The following is an 18,900-nucleotide window of genomic DNA, read 5'->3' as shown; positions in this document are numbered from 1 at the left end:
AAGTGGAGAGTATGTCAACATAGTACCATTCATTCATTCATTCATTCATTCATTTGTTCTTTCAAATATTAAATTAAGTATGTCCTGCTGAATACTTGTGATAGAGGTAAAAGCTTATCACACCTGCATTTTCTGCTCTTCTGGGGCTGGAAGGGTGTGTCAGGCAATGAGGAAAGCCTACTCCTATAAGGAATGAATGCTGTCACCAAAGGGCAGCTTAAACTCCAATTTTCCTAATGCATTAAAAAAAAATAATCTCCCAAGAGGGCAAAAGCAACTAAATTTGGCTTCTTTACTATGACTTCAGGCAATTTCAGAAACCCACAGAAAGGACCCATCCAGGGAGGACAGAGGATCAGAGGCCGGCAGAATGAGGTCGGAATCTCTACTGTTGCAGTGTGAACTGAGGGAAGACATTTTCTTTCTGTGAGCCTCCGTTTCCTGAACTGGAAGATGAAGATAATGGCCTTTACAGACAGTTCTAGTGAGGATGAGGCAAGGTGTGTTGAAGGGCCTACTGGAAGGCCTGGCACATAGTGGAGGCTCACCATGTCTAACTGAGTCACAGACAGATGACTCATAAGGGCATTGCAGGTGGAGAGCAGGAATGCGTGTATCCAGGCATCGCCCGGATGCTGAATGCATCAAGCAGGTGTGGTTGTCCCCTGGGCAGCCCATACCCCTGATTTCTTTCTCTGAATCCTGCTGTAGAGCACTGTGTTACCGGCTTCATTGAATGCCAGCAGTTACCTAGCAAAATGTCCCTCAGTGGCCGGCCAATCTGAAAATCCGGAGGGAAAATCATAGTTTCCTTGATGAGAAAACAGCCAGGAGAGATTGGGCGGGGGAACAATCCAGCCTAGGACTGCGGTCTTTTTCCCCGCCTCCCTGTGCCATCATGGTTGGGATAGGGTTGGGGAGGAATGAGCTGGGAGTGCTTAAAGCCTGGACGAAATGTTAAAAACACACACTCACAACCACTACTATTGTTACTGTTATTTAATGCCTGGAAAATGGTAGGAGCTCAATAAAGTTTTTGTAAACTTCTCTATTTTTCTCTAAGGTGTGTAAAGTGCACACATCTGAAATGAACAACAACCATGTAAACACCACCCAAATCAAGATAATAGGACACTGACAGCGCCCAAAAGGCTCCCTTGGGCTTCCCCCCATCAGCCCCTCCCAGGGTGGCTCCAGTGCTGACTTCTAGCGCCGTGGATTAGTTTTATCTGTTTTCGATCCATACATTTCTGCTGAATGAACTCAGGATTGCTCAAGATTAGCCAACTTGCCTGAGGTCAGGCAGCTTAGTGGTGAGGAAGCCAGCACTGAACCAGGTCTGTCTCCAGACCCCGAGTCCTGTCAGCTAGCGTAATAGGATCCGTACCTCACCAATGGCTGCAGGAGGGAATGGGAACAGAGGGCCTGGCCCGGGGATAAGCACACAAAGTCAACGCCAGGTACTCCCAGGGACTTACATACGTGCCCACAGACACACACGTACACTGTCAAGACACCATTGGATAGAGAGACCCACAGGCTAAGGTGCTTCCACCCAGACAGCCCCACACAAAGACACACACACACAAATACTCGCAGACAGACATAAACAGGCCCAGACACTCACAAGTACATCTAGACAGACACCCAGACCACCCCACACAGGGAGACCCGCACACACACCCAGACGTGCACACATGCAAACATTTGCAGGCACCCAGACGCCCCCGCATAGCCTGGTTGCGCCCCCTTGCTCAGGCCCGGACAGAGCCAAGTCCGATCCCTATCTCGCCTGTCAGCACTGCCACCCAGACGGAGCAGACCCTGGAATGATGCCCGGGGGTCCCCCACCCCCTACACTTTAGAAGCAGGGCCTGCTGTTAGGCTGGGGATGGGGGCACTGTGGAAGAGACATGGCTTGCCCCAGAGTCAGAGACAGAGAGAGACACACACGCTGAGTGAGAGACTCAGAAAGATAGTGATAGAGGCAGGGAGACAGGGAGCGTGGCAGAGATAGTACCAGGTCTGGGAGACAGAGAGAGAGTGGGACACAGAGACAGAAAGGGACAGGGACAAAGATGCAGGGGGCAGGAGGCAGAGAGACAAACGGATCAAAACAGACAGACTTTTTTTTTTTAAAGATTTTATTTATTTATTTGACAGAGAGAGAGACAGCCAGTGAGAGAGGGAACACAAGCAGGGGGAGTGGGAGAGGAAGAAGCAGGCTCCCAGCAGAGAAGCCCGATGTGGGGCTCGATCCCAGAACGCCAGGATCACGCCCTGAGCCGAAGGCAGATGCTTAATGACTGAGCCACCCAGGTGCCCCAACAGACAGACTTTTAAAAAGAGACAGCAACAGAGTAGTGAAGAAGTGGAGAGACAGACAAAGGTGGGGGCCAAGCTTAAGGGTGTCCAAGCACAGGGGAGAGATGACAAGACAAAGACGGACAGAGATTGAGAAGAGAGGCCTCAGAGATCAAGGGAGACCCTGCGACAGATTCAGAGGCCGAGAGAGGTCCAGGCAGAGAGCCAGAGCTGGAGAAAAGAGCGATGGGCACTTTGAGGCTGATAAAGGGAGACTCTCAGAGACCGAGAAGGGAGACAGAAATAGAGTCTCAGGCTGAGGGAGAGGCGGGCAAAGGAAGGTACGTGCTTGGTGGGGAAGGGGCTGAGGCTGCCAGCCCAGCTCGGTCCACCTGTGACGGGACCGAGGGAGTAGGTGTTCTCACCACTGCTGCCTCTGGCTGCGGGGCATTGTGCCCCCCTCCCTGCGTGCTGCTGCAGAGGAGACCAAGGCGCCAGCTCGGAGACCCTCTGCTCCGACATGCTGTGAATGTGGGGAGTCTCCTGGTTCTTGGACCCCCACACCCAGGCCTGGCACTAGGCAATCTGCAGGAACTGAAGTCTCGGCCATGACTTTCCCCCCATCCGGTCCCACCCCACCAAGTCTCCTTTTCCCCCGAGTGGGAAGGTCTGGGGTAGATCTTCCACTGTCTTCTCTGCCTTGAAAGAATTTTGGCAAGGTACTTAGCTGCTCTGAACCCCAGTGTTTTCATCTGTAAAATGGGGCCAACGGTATCCAGCTTACAGGGGGTACCATCAGGACCCCTGAGAGAGTGTGCAATGCTGTATTCATGGTTCGACCAAATACGAGGGGAGCCACAGTGATGTGAGGAAGTGTCCTGAGAAGTGGGGAGGGACTCCAAGGAGGAGACATATTTGAGCTGGGATCTCCGATAAACCAAAGGTGACTGGGTGGAAGAGGGGAGCAGGGGAGCATCCCCGGCTGAGGAAACAGCCAGGACCCAGGCAAGAGGGCACACGGCACATCTGGGAGTGGAGAGTAATTTCATGGTGGGGCTGCCCCTGGACAGGTGGGGGAAGTGCAGCTCACAGACAGCCTCGAACACCAACTGGAACTTCATCCTGGGGGTTGTGGGTGAGCTGCCTCTGACATCCCCCTTCTTTCTTAGGCTGCAGGATGAAGCAGCCCCTTTCCCACCTGCACTCAGGTTGTAGTCCTGGCAGAACCTCCTTTCTGGAGAGGAAGTGTTTGCCATTGTGACGGGTGGGTCCTGCTGCAAGAGTGGACCCCACCAGGCTTCATCTGTCAGCTGAGGCCCCGGGGAGGGCTGCCCTGGACCCTCTGGCTCCTGGGGACTCTAGGAGTGCCAGCAAGCCCTTCCTACCTTCGTTTCCATCTTTCCCTGGCTCTGCCCCTCCCTTTCTCTTTGGCTCAGTGCTGGGCAATGGGAGCATGGAGATGATTTGGCCAACAGCCCCTCCCTCTGGCCCCCGGGGCTGTCTGGGAGACAGATGTGCCAAGAGCCAGCCACTGCCCAACATGAGGGAATCCCAGGGGCTTACGGGAGCCCCCCCCCCCCCCGCCGCCCCTGGAGGGAGAGGCTGTCTCTGCAGGGGGTGAATGTCCCACCCAACTTGCCAAACCTTTATAGTCATGATCTCACTGAGTCCTTCCCACAGCATTATGAGGCAAGGATTATCATTCCATTTCACTGAGAAAGAAGCCAAGGAGAAGTGTTTTGCTCAGGATCACAGAGTTTGGGGGCCACAGAGATACCTTCATTGCAATTCAACCAATCCAGTTGGCACACATCAATTCCTCTGCCATGCCAGGCACTGTGGCTGGGGACACCTGGACAATTCCGGTCATCCTAGGGTCTTGCAGAAGCAGACCAGCTAGGAGAGTAGCTGGGACTGGGGGTTCGAGATGCAGAGGGAGCCCAGAAGAGGCTACTAGAAGAGATTGAGGTTTGGGGGACTTTGTGAGTTGGAAAATCGGGCAACTGACCTGGGGGTGTTCGGGGCCACAGGGGGATTACGGGAGAGGACAGAAGTACAGCTCAGGGTGTGGTATTTTTCCACCAGCGAACATCACTCACGTGGGCAGGAGAGAATCGCTGCCAACTTTGAGAGATGGAAGCAGCCTCAGAGAGCCTCTAGCCAGAGCTGTGCTTTAGACCCACTCCAGCGGCTTTCCCCAAATACCCTTCCTGGCTCTCCACCACTCACTGGGGAGGAGCCCTGGCTGGTGTATCTATCTTATAAACAGCTTTTTATTATGAAAAATTTCAAACATACTCAAAATAAACAGAAGAGTCTAACGAACCCTGTGTCCTCATTGTCCACTTTCTATCATTATCAACATTCACTGATTCTTATTACATCTGTACCTCCACCTGCTGGCCACTCCCAATCCAGTGATGAGGAGGAGGAGGGTCACCTGTGGGGTTTGGAAAAGTTCCTTAGGGATTCCGATAGGCAGCCTGAGTCGGGGACTGCCCATCTGACCCCTTCATTTTAGGGAAGAGCAGGGTAAGCTCACAGAGGGGAAGGGACTTGGCCAAGGGTACCCAGCCAGGAAGCAGCAGAGCTGGGTTTATCCTGCATAAGGACCCTTACTGAGTGCCAGGCCCTGTGTTGGTCACTGGGGATGCCAGTGAGTAAGACGGTCCCTGCCCCCCCGGAACTCAGAGACTAGTGGGGGATACAAATATCAAACAGCCTCAAAAGTAACTTCCTAATGATGTCTGTGAGAAGGCATATGTGGGACCATGTCAGCACATACACGGGTAAGGGAAAGGACAGCTTCCTGGAGAAAGGTATCACTGAGAAATCAGGGAAGTGAGTGGCAATTAACTCAGCAAGTGGGATGGGAAGGTGGAGAAAAAGGAGTAACAGTGTGTGCAAAGGCCCTGAGCCAAGTTGGTCCAAGGCATTAAAAGGTCTGCCCCTCCAGTGTGGCTGGGACTCTCAGAGCAAGGGCCAGAATGGTGGGAGGCAGGGCTGAAGACACAGCCACGGGTTTTCCGGGCAGTGGGCTTGGGTATTCACTCCAAGAGCACCAGGGAGCTGGGAATGATGAATCCAGGCAGAAGGGGACAACTATGGATGAGAGGGGGCTCTTGAGGTCAGTCAGATGTTGGGGCACCTGACAGGGTACAGGCAAAGGAGGCAGACTGGCTATGGGGGGTGGGAAGCAGAGGCAGAGTCACAACTGGGTAGACGGTGGGGCCCTTCACCGTAATGGGAAAAGTCACCGGGAAGAGGATGGGGGGAAATGATTAGGGATTTGGGGTTGGAGCTTGTTGAATTTTTGATGACTGAAGACATCAAAGTCTGGCCGGTTCTTCCCTTTGGGGGCTCCAAGCCACAGGAGACAGGCATGAACAGGCCCTGGGGCATTAACCCATTGCTTCTCTTCTTTGAGTCTCCCATCCCTCCTGAGCAAGTTGGTCCTTAAGCTGGTGTTTGAGACTGGGTCCCAAGCTTGTCCCTACCCACCTATCTCTGGGCTTAAAGCCAGTCAAGTGCCCCAAACTCATCTAAGCTTTACACGCTGGGTGGGCCCCTCTCTGCCTGGGGGTCCAACCCCTCAAAAACTCCTGCTCAAATGCCCATCCTTTCTGGAGACTTCCCTGAGTGAGCCTTCTCCCTTCCTGCCGCTGCTGGAACTCTACCCCTCTCACCACCCAGGTCTGGAATGGTCCCTGCATCCCCACAAGTGCCCTCACCTCCACCCGGCAGCAGGGCCACTGGGCTGTCTTGTTCCTGCCAAGGACCAGCACAGATGTCCTCGTCACACATCTGTACTAAGCGAGCCAATTCGTGATGAACCGTCCGTGCATATTCTGGGACGATTTTACTGTTTTTCCTGCTACTGTAAGCTCCGTGACTCAGTGTCTCTGTCTTCAGGGTACACCCAGACAATGCCTGGCAGGTAGGCGGTGGGTCCTTAACAAATATTTTCTAAATCCTGGAGCGAATGTCAGTATAGGCAATCACTGTGGTTGAGGGTCTAATCCTTAGCGCTTTGGCCCTAGACCCCTGTTCTGCCATTTAATGATCCTAAGATCCTGGGCAAAGGACTTACCCTCGGAGCTTCTAGCATTTTGAATCTGTAAAATGGGGGTAATGGGAACACCCGCTTCACGGAGTTTCGTGAAGCCTGAGTGGCAGAACTCACGCAGCCCCAGCGCTGAGCGGAGGGGCCGGCAGGGAGGGATGCCCTGTTGGTGCGAGCCTTGGCTGTTAGTCAGTGCCGGCTCTCACTGCAGGCACCTAGAGTCTCTGCGCCAGGAGAAGAGGCGAGGCAGGCGGCTCCCCTGGGGATGGCCTCCGGGGTTCTCAGAGCCTGGGCTGGGGGTGGCTTGGGGCGGTTCCGGGCAGAGGGGGTGGCTGCGGGCCTGGAGCTGTCGGAGATGGTCCCTGGGGACCGGGGAGGGGGCGGAAGCCGGAGCCGAGGTCGGATCCGGCGGGGTGGGGAGCCGAGACATCCTGCGGGGGCGCCCGCCGGGACCTAGGGAAGCTCCCAGGGGAGAGGCCCCGGTCCCGCGACAAGAGGGACGCCGAGCGCAAGGCGACGGAGCCCCCGTAGGGCCCGGGCGGAGGGCGCCCCCTAGCGGTGCACCGTGGCATAGTTTCCCACCCTTCTTCCTGGCCCACGTTGGGGGGCTAAAGAAACTAAAGAAACTTCGGGGAAAGGAGTCAGAGACCCGAGATCTATTCCAGGCTCTGGACACTTTCCTCAGTTTCAAAACGGAAGGGATAATTTGAGTTCCTAACGTATGTCAGGTCTAGGAGCTGGGACAGCACGGCAGCACACAGCACAGAGACTGGCACACAGTAGGTCTCCCCCCCGCCAAATGCCCTCTTTTGGGCTTATTCCTGCTGTCCTATGGGCAGCGGTGTTGGGCTCAAGCCTGAGGGGCTCCCCAAGCATGGGAAGGTATGGGGTGGTGCAGTTCCAGGCTCTCATCCTGGGCTCCCCGAGGGGCTCGCTCTGCCCCCCAGTGGCCTCCGTGAGCATTGGAGCTTGAGTGGTATGTGATGGGGTGGGGGGAGCTGTAGTGGCACTGAGGTGCGATGGATGTAAGGGGGGGTGCGTTCTGGTGTCGGTATAGCTATGTGTGTGGCCTGGTGTGGATGTTCATTTCCGGGTGTCTATGTATTTGTTGAGATGTGTGTGTCTGTGATCGGTTATGTGTGTTTGTGTGTGTCGGTATTTAGGGATGGGTCCATGTGTGTCTACGACTGGGAGTGTGTGTCCATATGTGCCTATGTGTGTCTGTGATCAAGGGTGTGTGTGTGAAATCAGGTGTGTGTCTGTGTTCAGGTGTGTGTGCTTGTGTGTGTGAGATCAGGTGTGTGTCTGTGTTCAGGTGCGTGTGCTTGTGTGTGTGAGATCAGGTGTGTGTCTGTGTTCAGGTGCGTGTGTGCGTGTGTGTGAGATCGGGTGTGCGTGTGTGAGTGAGATCAGGTGTGTGTCTGTTCAGGTGTGTGTGTGTTTGTGTGTGTGAGATCAGGTGTGTGTCTGTTCAGGTGTGTCTGTGTGTGAGATCAGGTGTGTGTCTGTTCAGGTGTGTGTGTGCGCGAGATCAGGTGTGTGTCTGTGTTCAGGTGTGTGTGCAAGATCAGGTGTGTGTGTTCAGCTGTGTGTGTGTGTGTGAGATCAGGTGTGTGTCTGTGTTCAGGTGTGTGTGTGTGAGAGATCAGGTGTGTGTCTGTTCAGGTGTGTGTCTGTGTGTGTGTGAGATCAGGTGTGTGTCTGTGTTCAGGTGCGTGTGTGTGAGTGAGATCAGGTGTGTTTCTGTGTTCAGCTGTGTGTGTGTGTGAGATCAGGTGTGTGTCTGTGTTCAGGTGCATGTGTGTGAGTGAGATCAGGTGTGTGTCTGTGTTCAGGTGTGTGTGTGTGAGATCAGATGTGTGTCTGTGTTCAGGGGTGTGCGTGTGTGTGCATCGGTGTGTTCGGGTGTACTCAGGTGTTCAAGCTGGTGTCTGTGTGCTGCAGGCTGAGTGTGCGTTGGGGCTGAAGGGTGATCTGGGCCTGTCCATGGAGGCAGTAAGAAAGCCCAACCACGTTTCCACCCAGCAGAGGGCCGGCCAGGCCCCTGCCCTGTCCCTTTACTGGGCCCCTCGGGACTACTATTTTCTTTGGTCTGCCTTCCCTAGCCCCCACCTGTGCCTGAGTCCAGCTCTCTACGCCTCATCTTAGAGATGAGGAAACCAGGTGCCCGGACGCTCCACCAGAAAGCCGTGGAGCCAGGGCACTGGTCCGACTCCTGACGGCAGCCTGAATTTTGTCCTCTCCCAGGAGGGCACTGCACACCCTTGGCCCAGCCTGGGGCGGGGGTGGGGATGGGTTTCGGGGCTGGGCCGCGTGGGGAGCAGGACACAAAAGGCCCAGTGTCTGCCCCTGCCTCCCCTTCCTGGCCCTGCCCTGCTTCAGGAGCCAGGTGGGTGTCCAGTGACAGACTGGGTGAAGATGGCCGCTTGTGACATCCACGCTCACTTGGGGGCCAGCCCAGCGTTGGACCCACTAGGCCCACCATCCCATGGGCTGACTCTCATTGGGTGTGACCAGGAAATGAAACTTTGCCCACATTTTGGGCTCCTGGCACCCGCTCCCAGCTGGCAGCCGCCCAGGGCCGAAGAGCTTGAGCTTGCCCTGCTCTGAGAAGGGATTGATGAGTAATTAAGATCACGATGATATCAACACATAAATTAATAAGTATCATAATAACGGCTCCTGTTTGCTGAGGCTGGACTCTGCCATTTCTAAGTGCTTTCTGCAGGTTTTGGGGAGGTAGCAATGCAGGGGGGTCAGGACCTTGGACTCCAGTGCCAGTCAGACCCCCAGGATTACTTCCTGGCAACACTTCCCTGATGTGTGACCTTGGGGAAGTTGCTTAAAATCTCTTTGCCTCAGTTTCCCCAGCTGTAAAATAACAGTGGATGAATTAATATGTAAAAATCACTTAAAAACCCCGTCTGGCATTGAACAAATGTGCAATAAGTGCTAACTCTTACCGGGACTTTCTTGGCTCTTCACACTACCCTAGGAGGTAGGTATTTTTACCCCCACTTTACAGATGAGGAAACTGAGGCTGAACCATTAGCCAGAGGTCACAAAACAGAACGGTGCCCAGGCGGGGTCCTGAGACCCGGCCTGATACCAAAGCTTTGTCCAAGGCCCTATTCCTCCCACTGGCATTGATGGGATAGTTTGTAGCTGATAGGATTAACCCTCTGAGACTCTAGAAAGTGCTTCCACAAGGCATCGACTTGTTTGAATCTCGCCAGAGCCTTACGATGGGTCTTTAATAATAGCATCTCCCTTGATAATTGGAGAAATTGAGGCCCCGAGAAAGAGTGCTTTGCTGAAGCTTACACAGCAAGTAAGTGGCACAGCCACCATTGGATTCCAGGTCTTTCCACAATTAAATAGCATCATGTTATGTAATTAAGGTTTTGGGGTGTACCTACTGTGTGTCCGGCTGCCTGCCAGCATTGTGGCCATGTGATCCTTTGTAATTCCTATAACATCCTGAGTGATTTCCAAATCCATTGGTTTTCTTCATTGTCCCTTGCTCTGTAGACACATCTATGTCTACCCCACCAGGCTAGGACCCCCCAGAGCACAGGGCCAGAATGTGATTTATACCTGTGTGCCCGGGGCCAGCATGAAGCCTGGCACACAGCGAGTGCACAGTCTGATGGAGAAGACACATGGTCTGGAGTGGTTACATGGGTGAGGAGCGCTGCAGGGAGTAGTGGAGGGAGACTTGGGAACGAATGTAACTGGGGCACCTGACCTATGGCCCAGGGTCAGAAAAGGCCACCCTAAAAGGCAGATGTCTGCGCTAGGATGGAAAGGCAGGTGGGTTCAATGTATTTACACTGATGGTGACATGTTCCTGGGTGCCATTTTATGCCAGACCTGATGATAGGTGTGCTTTAAGGGTTTTATATTCAGTATCACATTTAATCCTCAAATTGGCTCATTGTCTTCTCGAAACTTGAGGGTGGTACAAGAATTAGCTTCGTTTTATAGATAAAGAGACTTGGGCATAAGCTGAGGAGGTCGGGCAGCTGGCAGATCTGGGATCTGATCCCTGGTCCTCTGCCTGCCTCCTGGTAAGGAGCGGGTATGGGCTGGGGAGGGGTCACATGCCCCTCGGCGGCTCCTTTCTGCCCTCAACAGCTCGGTGAAGGTCTGCCTCAGCTCTCCTTCAGTTTTAAAAGCAAGACAGAAGGCACCGTGGGCAGCGGAGATTCGCGGCCGATTTCCTCCTAGCCCAGGCCCATCCTCAGTTCTTTCCTGGTTCCCATCCCTCCAGCACCCGCGCCGCCGGAGCAGGGCCGGGCACGCAGCGAGCGCTCGGTGAAGCCGTGCTGACGGAAGCCCGGAGCGGCCCCTCCTGGGCTCCAGGCTGGGGCGGGATGGGGCCAGCGCGGGCTCCCCGGGAGGCCCAGGCTGGTGCGCGGGGCCGGCGGGAAAGGGGTTAAGACCAACACCGATTAACCGCCTCCTGCATGCCGGGCTCAAGTGCAGGGTGGCCTGGGCTTAGGGGTGGGGCTCTGGGCGTCCCCCTGAGAGCCAGTCTTCCAGCACATGGGACCCCCAGAGTTTCGCCCGAGCCCCCCGGGGAGCTGTCGGGACGGAGCCTCTCTGGGGTGAGCCAGCGTCTGGGGCCCGCGGCTCCAAGCAGGCCAGGAAACGCCTGCTGGTGCATTTGTTTTTCCATCAACAACAGGCTTACGTAAACTCCTCGCCGGCTCCGAGGGCTGCCAGCGCGGGGGAGGCGGCCTTATCTGATGGGGGCTCGGCCAGGGCCGGGGTTCCCTGCGTGTCCCAGCACAGGCCCCGCGAAGGGAGCCCTGGCGGTGGGTGGGGGGCGGGGTTTGGCGCTCCGGGCTCTGCTTCTCTCTTCCAATCCCGGGGCAGAAAGTGCAGGGTCCCTTTCCCCCCACGACAGCCAGTCTCTGTCCCCGTACCCCTGTTCCCAGTTCTCTGTCCTGCAGGTGCCTGCCTGCGCCCCACGGAGGGAGGGAAGCGGCCTGCAGTGACAAGCTGGGGTGGGCCAGTCCCCAGGCTCAGTCACTTGGCTCCTCACCCCAGCTTTGTGCTGGTCCAGTGGTGCTTGGGAGAAAAAGTTGGTTTGCCAGCCTCACCTCCAGAGGTTCTGACTTAACAGGTCTGGCGGGGACACAGGACTCAACAATTGAAAAACAAAACAAAACTTTACTTGGAAAAAATTTCAGAATTACAGAAAAGGCGGTAAGACAATAATGCAATGAACTCTTGTAGAGCCTTCCTATATTGACCAGTTAACCTTTGCCACTTCCGTGCCATCCCCCCCCGCCCCCCCTGCCTTGAGGTGGGTAATATTATTCCCACTTTACAGATGGGGAAACTAAGGTTTGAGAGCAGAAAAAACGTGTCCAAGAAAGTGGCAGAGCTAACATTTAAACTCAGATCTCAGATGAAAACTTTTACTTTTTGGCTTTCTTTCTTTTTTTAAAATTTAATATATTTGATTTCTTTTTGAATGATGAGTACCCGCACATAATATATGAAGGTGCTAAATATGCAGTTACCTTACTCCAGCAATTAAAGGCGGTCTCTGTTACTCCTTTCTTGTGTACCTTTGCAGACACATTCTATACCTATGAAAACATATCCATAAAATAGTTTTTGGTTTTGTTTTTTAATTTAAGCAGGCTCCTTGTTCAGCACGGGCCTCAAACCCACAACCCTGAGATCAAGGGCCAGGTGGAAATCAAGAGTCAGCCACTCAACCGACTGAGCCACCTGGTGCCCCTCGATAAAATCGTTTTTACGCAAATGGTACTGTACTGTCCATGTTCTGAGCTTTGCTTCCCCCCTGCTTTTAACTACATATCAGAGATTTTGTTTCCACTTTGGAAATATAAAACTGCTCCATTCTTTTGAAAACATTCCACAGTATTCCACAGAATGAATGTTCTATAATTAATTTCACCAGTCCCCTACTGATGGGAAGTTAGGCTATTTCCAATCTACTGTTATTCCAAGCTTCAGTAAATATCTACATCCATAGTCAACTTGCCATGTGCGTGTATTCTGTATGGTAAATTCCTAGAAATGGAATTGCTGGGCTAAAGGGTATGTGGATTTTTAATTTGCTTAGATATTGCCAAATCACACTTCAGGGAGGTTGTACCAATTTACCCTCCCACTTGCAATGAATGACAGAGCCTGTTTCCCACAGCCTTGCCAACACAGCATGTTATCAAACTTTTTGATCTTTGTCAATCTGTTAGATATAAAATGATATCTCGTAGCCGTAATTTCATTTCTCCTGCTACAAGGGAGGTTGACCATGTATTCATATGACTAAGAATCATTTACATTTCCTTTCCTGAGAACTGTTTGTTTATATCCTTTGCCTATCTTTTAATTAGGTTGTTTTTTTTTCTTCCTGATTATGTAGGAGCTCTTAAAATAGCAAGGATAACAGCCCTTTGCTGGTAATATGTGCTATGTCTATAATATGTGCCTTTTGACTTTGTTTATATTATTTTTTCATAAAGAATTAAAAATAATTTCGTGTAGACAAATTTATCAATCTTTTCATTTATGGATTCATTAAAAAATTTTTAATTTAATAAGGCCTTCCTTAGTCTAAGAATACTTTTTTGAAATTACTGCCAAGTTTTATTCACTCTAGAATTTGTTTTGGTGTAAGGTGTGAGGTAGGGGTTCAGCTGTTTCTTTGGTTGGCTAGCTAGTTGTCGCAACGTATTTATTGAATAATCCATCTTTTTGATATTGATTAGCAGTGTTACTTTTGTTCTATACTAAATTCCTATAGGTATTTAGCTACCATATTAATTTTCCAGGGTTGTTGTAAGAAATTAGCACAAACCGGGTAGCTTGTGACAACAGACATGTATTCTCTCAAAGTTCTGGAGGCTAGAAGTCTGAAATCAAGATGTCAGCAGGGCCAGGCTCCCTCTGGTAACTCTGGTGGGTCAAACCATGCAATTGGACTGTTCTAGTTTCTGGTGGCTTCCAAGAACCATTGCTTGGGTTGTGGCATTATAACTCCATTCTCTGCCTTGGTCTTACACATGGCCTCTCCTCTCAGAGTTTATGTCAGTTCCAAATTTCCCTCTTCTTCCAAGGACACTAGCCATTAGATTAGGGTCTAATCCAATATGACTTGAATTCAGTATGGCCTCATCTTAACTTGATTACATCTGCAAAGATGCCATTCCCAAGGAGGTTATATTCACTAGGTTAAGACTTGATCGTATCTTTTTGGGGGACACATTTTATCCACTACAGGTATGCTTTCAAATTTTCTATTCTGCTTTACTGATCCATCTATTGAAGATTAGCACCCTGTTTAAAATATTGTAGTTTTAAACTATGTTCTAATATCTAAGACTGGTCTTCACTCCTTATTCTTTCTTTTCAGAATTTTTTAGAAATTCCTTTTACTGGGGCACCTGGGTGGCTCAGTTGTTAAGCATCTGACTTTGGCTCAGGGTGTGATCCCAGAGTCCTGGGATCGAGCCCCACATTGGGCTCCCTGCTCTGCTGGGAGCCTGCTTCTTCCTCTCCCACCCCTCCTGCTTGTGTTCCCTCTCTCACTGGCTGTCTCTCTCTCTGTTAAATAAATAAATAAAATTTTTAAATAAAAAGAAAAGAAAAGAAAATTCCTTTTAATACATTGCCATAAGGACTTTAGAATCAGCTTCCTATTGGTATTTTACCAGAATATACATGTTATATATATTCAGAACATAACACATATATTCAGAATATATATATACACATATATATATTATGTATAAATATATAATATGTAAACTAGGAGAGATTTGGTGTATTTATAATGTTGAGTCATCTGATCTAAAACCATTCTACATGTTCAGGCCTCCTTTTATGCCCCTCAGCTGTTTGTTAAAGCTCACGTCTTTTTTGTTTTTTAAAAGATTTATTTATTTAGGGGCACCCAGGTGGCTCAGTCGTTGAGCATCTGCCTTCGGCTTGGGGCGTGGTCCCGGCGTTCTGGGATCGAGCCCCACATCAGACTCCTCCGCTGGGAGCCTGCTTCTTCCTCTCCCACTCCCCCTGCTTGCGTTCCCTCTCTCGCTGGCTGTCTCTATCTCTGTCAAATAAATAAATAAAATCTTTTTAAAAAATTATTTATTTATTTATTTATTTATTTATTTATTTATTTATTTGAGAGAGAGAGTGTGCCCATGTGTCAGGGGGAGGGGCAGAGGGAGAGGGAGAGAGAATCTCCAGCAGACTCTGTGCTGAGCATAGAACCTGACCTGGGACTTGATCTCACGACCTTGAGATCACAACCTGAGCCAAAACCAAGAGTCGGATGCTTAACCAACTGCACCACCCAGGTACCCCTCTTTTTTTCTTTTTAATAGGTTTATTTTTATTTTTATTTTTTTCAAATTTTTATTTAAATTCTAGTTAATTACTATACAGTACAATATTGGTTTCAGGAGTGGAATCCAGTGATTCAGGTTCTTTAATTTTAGTTCCAGTAAAGTTAATATGCAATGTTATATTAGTTTCAGGTGTAAAGTACATTTCTAATAATCTTTATATTTTATTTTTGTTAAATTTGTTTCTAAATATTCTATCATAAACAGGGACTTCTCTTTCATTATCTCTTCTAACTGGGTATTTTATATTTATGAAGACTATTAATTCAGTATATTAATTTTGCCCCCAGACACCTTGCTGAGTTCCCCTATTATTTATAATGTTTTTTCAGATGATTCTGTATGGAATGATCGATTTTCCTCCTTTCTGATTTTTATACTTCTAATTTCTTTTTCTTGTCTGATCATGAGGGCTAGTACCTCCATAATTATTTTATTTACTTATTTGTTATTTATTTTTTTAAAAGATTTTATTTATTTCCTTGTCAGAGAGAGAGCATGTGCACAAGAAAGAGGAGTGGCAGGAAGAAGGAGAAGCAGGCTGCCTGCTGAGCAAGGAGCCTGATGCGGGCTCGACCCCAGAACACTGCGATCATGACCTGAGCTGAAGGCAGACACCTAACTGACTGAGCCACCCAGGCATCCCACCTCCAGAACTATTTTAAATAATGGTGTTGAATATAGACACATTTTTCCTATTTTTCATCAAAATGGAAATGCTTTTAAGAATTTCCCTTAAAGCATGATACTGGCTTTTGGGTTAAAATAAATATACTCTATTGAACTTAAGTATTTTCCTATTTTATCAAGAAAAACAAATTCTTTCTAGACTGCCTCCTTCTCTGGCTCCCTCCACATACAGCCTAAAATCTGCAGTACAGAATGACTTGTTATTCCTTGAGCAACTCTGTTGTTTCGTGCTTTCTAGCCCTTGCCCCAAACCAGTCCCTCTTCATAAAATGCCCTTCCCCCTGGCTTCTCTGGGACAAGGCCCAGAACAAAGTCATCACCTCTGGAAACCTTCCCAGTTCTTTCCCTCTGTCTTGTCTCCTTCCAGCCTGTTTCCTGGTGGACTATCGCTGCCTGTGTCCTCCTCTGCTTTCCATACTAGCCTGTAAGCAGCTTGGTGTGTGTAGGGTAGCATGTCTGATTTATTTGTGTGACTTTAGTGTCTAAACTAGGACCCAAACAGACTAAATACACAGTAAGTGGTTTTTGGATGCATGAATACTAGAATAAAAGCTAACAATGTGTGAGTAGTTACTAGGTGCCAGGCCTTATGCTAAATATTTCACATTCATGATCTCATTTAATATGTACAAAAATCCTGTGACATAGATGCCTATTAGCTCCACTTTGAAAAGATCAAATAGAAGCTCAGAGAGGTTAAGTAACAAGTGCAAAGTCACACAGGCAGAACGTGAACCCAGGTTTGTTCAGATGCAGTGCCCAGGCCCTAAGTCTTTAGACCATTCTGGAAGGCTATAAGTAAATGTAGGAATGAAAAAATACTACACTACCAGGCCTGTGGGGGTGGCTGGGAGTGGATATGGTACCCAGGGAGAGGAGCCCTGAGAATGTCTCCTAACTGGCCCAGAGGGTGGAGCTAGGAACGGGTGACTAACCTCCTGGTTTGTTCTGGATTGAGGGGTTTTGTGGGATACTGGATTTGCAGCACCCAAATTGGGGAAATCCAGGCCAAACTGGGGCAAGTTGGTCACCCTAGTGATGGAGCCATAAGAGAGCAAGGACTTGTTTTGTTAGGACCCGCTAGGGAGAGGAGAGGCAGCCTTGGGAGGTAGTAAGCTCCCCATCATTGGAGATGTGAAAGCAGGAGGAGACTCCTTTACTTTCCCATCTCTCCCCCTAGCTCTTTGGGATTCTTCAGTGATCTTATCTTGGGGTGGGGGTGGGGTCCTGCTTTGTTCCAAGCTCCAGGGTCCGTGGAGAGGACAGAAACAGGGTAAAGGCTCAGTTGCTAACTGCTTGGTAGCTGAATGCTCCTCTGGATGGCTTAGAAAGAGCGTTGGTGGGCACACTTGACCTATGTGTCATGTGGCTAATGGCGCTCCTGCCAATCCCAGCGGCCCTTCTTCCTAACAGCCCACCTGGAAAAAGGGCCCCAGGATAGCGGACAGAAATCCGAGAAAACTGGGGGTAAGGAGGTGGACTGGAACTTCTGTCTCCTGCCTCCATCAGAAGAATGGTGAGTTTCTGGGAGCAGGGAAGTCCACTTGGCTCCCCTCCCTGTCTCGGGAATGTTCCTCCAGAGGGTCTCCAGGACTCAGAATGAATCTCAGACGCAGCAGGGAAAAGTGGTTGGTGTTGGAGGCAGGAGAGCTAGACTTCCTTTAAAGACTTCTGCATTTGTCAACTCCTATCAATGACCATGTACTTTTTTTTTCTTTAAATCATCTCTACACTCAACATGGGCCTCGAATTCACAATCCTGAGATCAAGAGTCACATGCTCTCCTGACTGAGCCAGCCAGGCGCCCCCATGTAATTTGTTTTTTAGCTCACATAAGCTTCAAGCATTGTTATTTTTTAATGTGGCATCATAACATGCAGTAAAATGTGTGTATAAGCGTATGGTTTGGTAATTTTTTACGTATGTGTGTATACCCACGTAACCACCCAGGTCAAGGGTAGGCATCTCTAGCACCCCAGAAAGTGCACCTACCCAGTCTGCATCTGCCCCCAGAGGTAAGCGCTATCCTGTCTTCTATTGTCTTGAATAGTTCTGCCTGTTCTTGAACTTCGTACACATGGCATAGTACAGTAAGTGGTCTTTTGTGTCTGGCTTCCTTGGTTCAATGTAATAAAGGTGTGATTCATCCATGAGGCCGCACGTCCTGGTGGTTCATCACCTTCTTACTGCTGTGTAGTACCCCATCGTAGAAATACCCAGCTCATTCATCCAGTCTCCGTTGATGGCATTCAGTGGTTTCCGGTTTGGAGCCATTGTGAACAAGGCTGCAGGGAACACATGGGTCCGGTCTTTCAGTGGCCATATGCGCTCACGTCTGGGTATATACCTAGGAGTGGAATTGCTGGGTCATAGGGTGGGTGTGTATTTATTTAGCAAAGTACGTACTACCTTTGTTATAAGAGAAATTTGGAAAAGCCGACAAGCGATTTAATATCACTTTAGAAGGAGCACAGAGGGAGTGTCATATGGGAGGTGAGCCCAGAGCTTTCTGGGGCCCCAGTTCCAGCTTCTGGGTATGTGGCTTGGATTCCAGAGGAAAAGTCAAGTGCAGGCATGGAGGGTGGGCAGGGAGAGGACGGCAGGACAGGGTCTGCCTATACGTTGTCTCCAAGGGCAGACCTCATAGGCATTCCTGTAGAGTCTGATTTGGGGCCTCACTCTCCCCACCTGCGCAGTGGGCTGGGAAGTGGTGCACTCAGTGACTTCTGATGCTTTTAGGTCTTTGGGCATCTGCCTGGGAGTCTTCTCTTTTAGCCCCTCCCTCTGCCCCCCTTGGCTGCTATCTGTGGCAGTGCTGACTCCAGCAGGTTTTCAGGGCTGGGGGAATGTCCCTGGGCCCTCAAGCTTCTGCCACGGTGAACCCTGTGATCAGAGCCCCGGAGGCTTCCTCCTCCCCCCAACCTGGCCCCAGCTGTGCCTTGGGCTCCCTGGGAACTCAGGGGGAGAAGGGGTGAGGTGGGCCAGCCTCAGCCATTTCCATGAAGTCGAGCAGCTGCTGTGCAGTTTGGGAAGTTGTTGATCTGCCAGGGGGGGCCCTGAGGGAGGTGCTAGAGCCAGGGCCCTGGCCATGGCCGGGCGGTCAGGTCACCTTCAGATGAACTTAGGACTTGCACCCATACGCGGCAGCTGAGTGAAGTCCTTACCAGTGCAATCGTGTACTCCTCGGCCGGGCGAAAATACTCCGCAGCGCATTGAACCGACCCCATAGCCCAGGGACACTGCTCACAGGGCGGCTGAGGACACTCGCTAAACCTGGAGTAGTACCTAGCAGTCCACAGGCGCTCGCCCACTGGGAGAGCAACAAAAACTAAACTAAAACCCTCAGAAGGGCTCTGCGTTCACCTCCTGGCCCTGCTCCTTCCTGAGCTCTACTTCCTCTGGGGGGATATTCGCTCCCTTTGTGGTTTGTGGGGAGAATTACGTGAAATC

At 50.5% G+C, this 18,900-nt stretch overlaps 1 long non-coding RNA gene across 1 annotated transcript; it reads left to right on the top strand.

The window, feature by feature from the left end:
• The first annotated feature begins 10,724 nt into the window (after positions 1-10,724).
• Positions 10,725-15,507, top strand: LOC148108556 (uncharacterized). Its single transcript, XR_015727544.1, has 3 exons — positions 10,725-10,977; positions 11,499-11,581; positions 15,250-15,507. It is a non-coding gene; the product is annotated as an uncharacterized LOC148108556 (long non-coding RNA).
• Positions 15,508-18,900: the final 3,393 nt, after the last annotated feature.

The sequence above is a fragment of the Ursus americanus genome, chromosome 18 (assembly GCF_024610735.1).
Source record: "Ursus americanus isolate L20-20 chromosome 18, mUrsAme1.1.p, whole genome shotgun sequence".
Taxonomy (NCBI): Eukaryota; Metazoa; Chordata; class Mammalia; order Carnivora; family Ursidae; genus Ursus; species Ursus americanus.
This window is presented reverse-complemented; position numbering and strand designations above follow the sequence as displayed.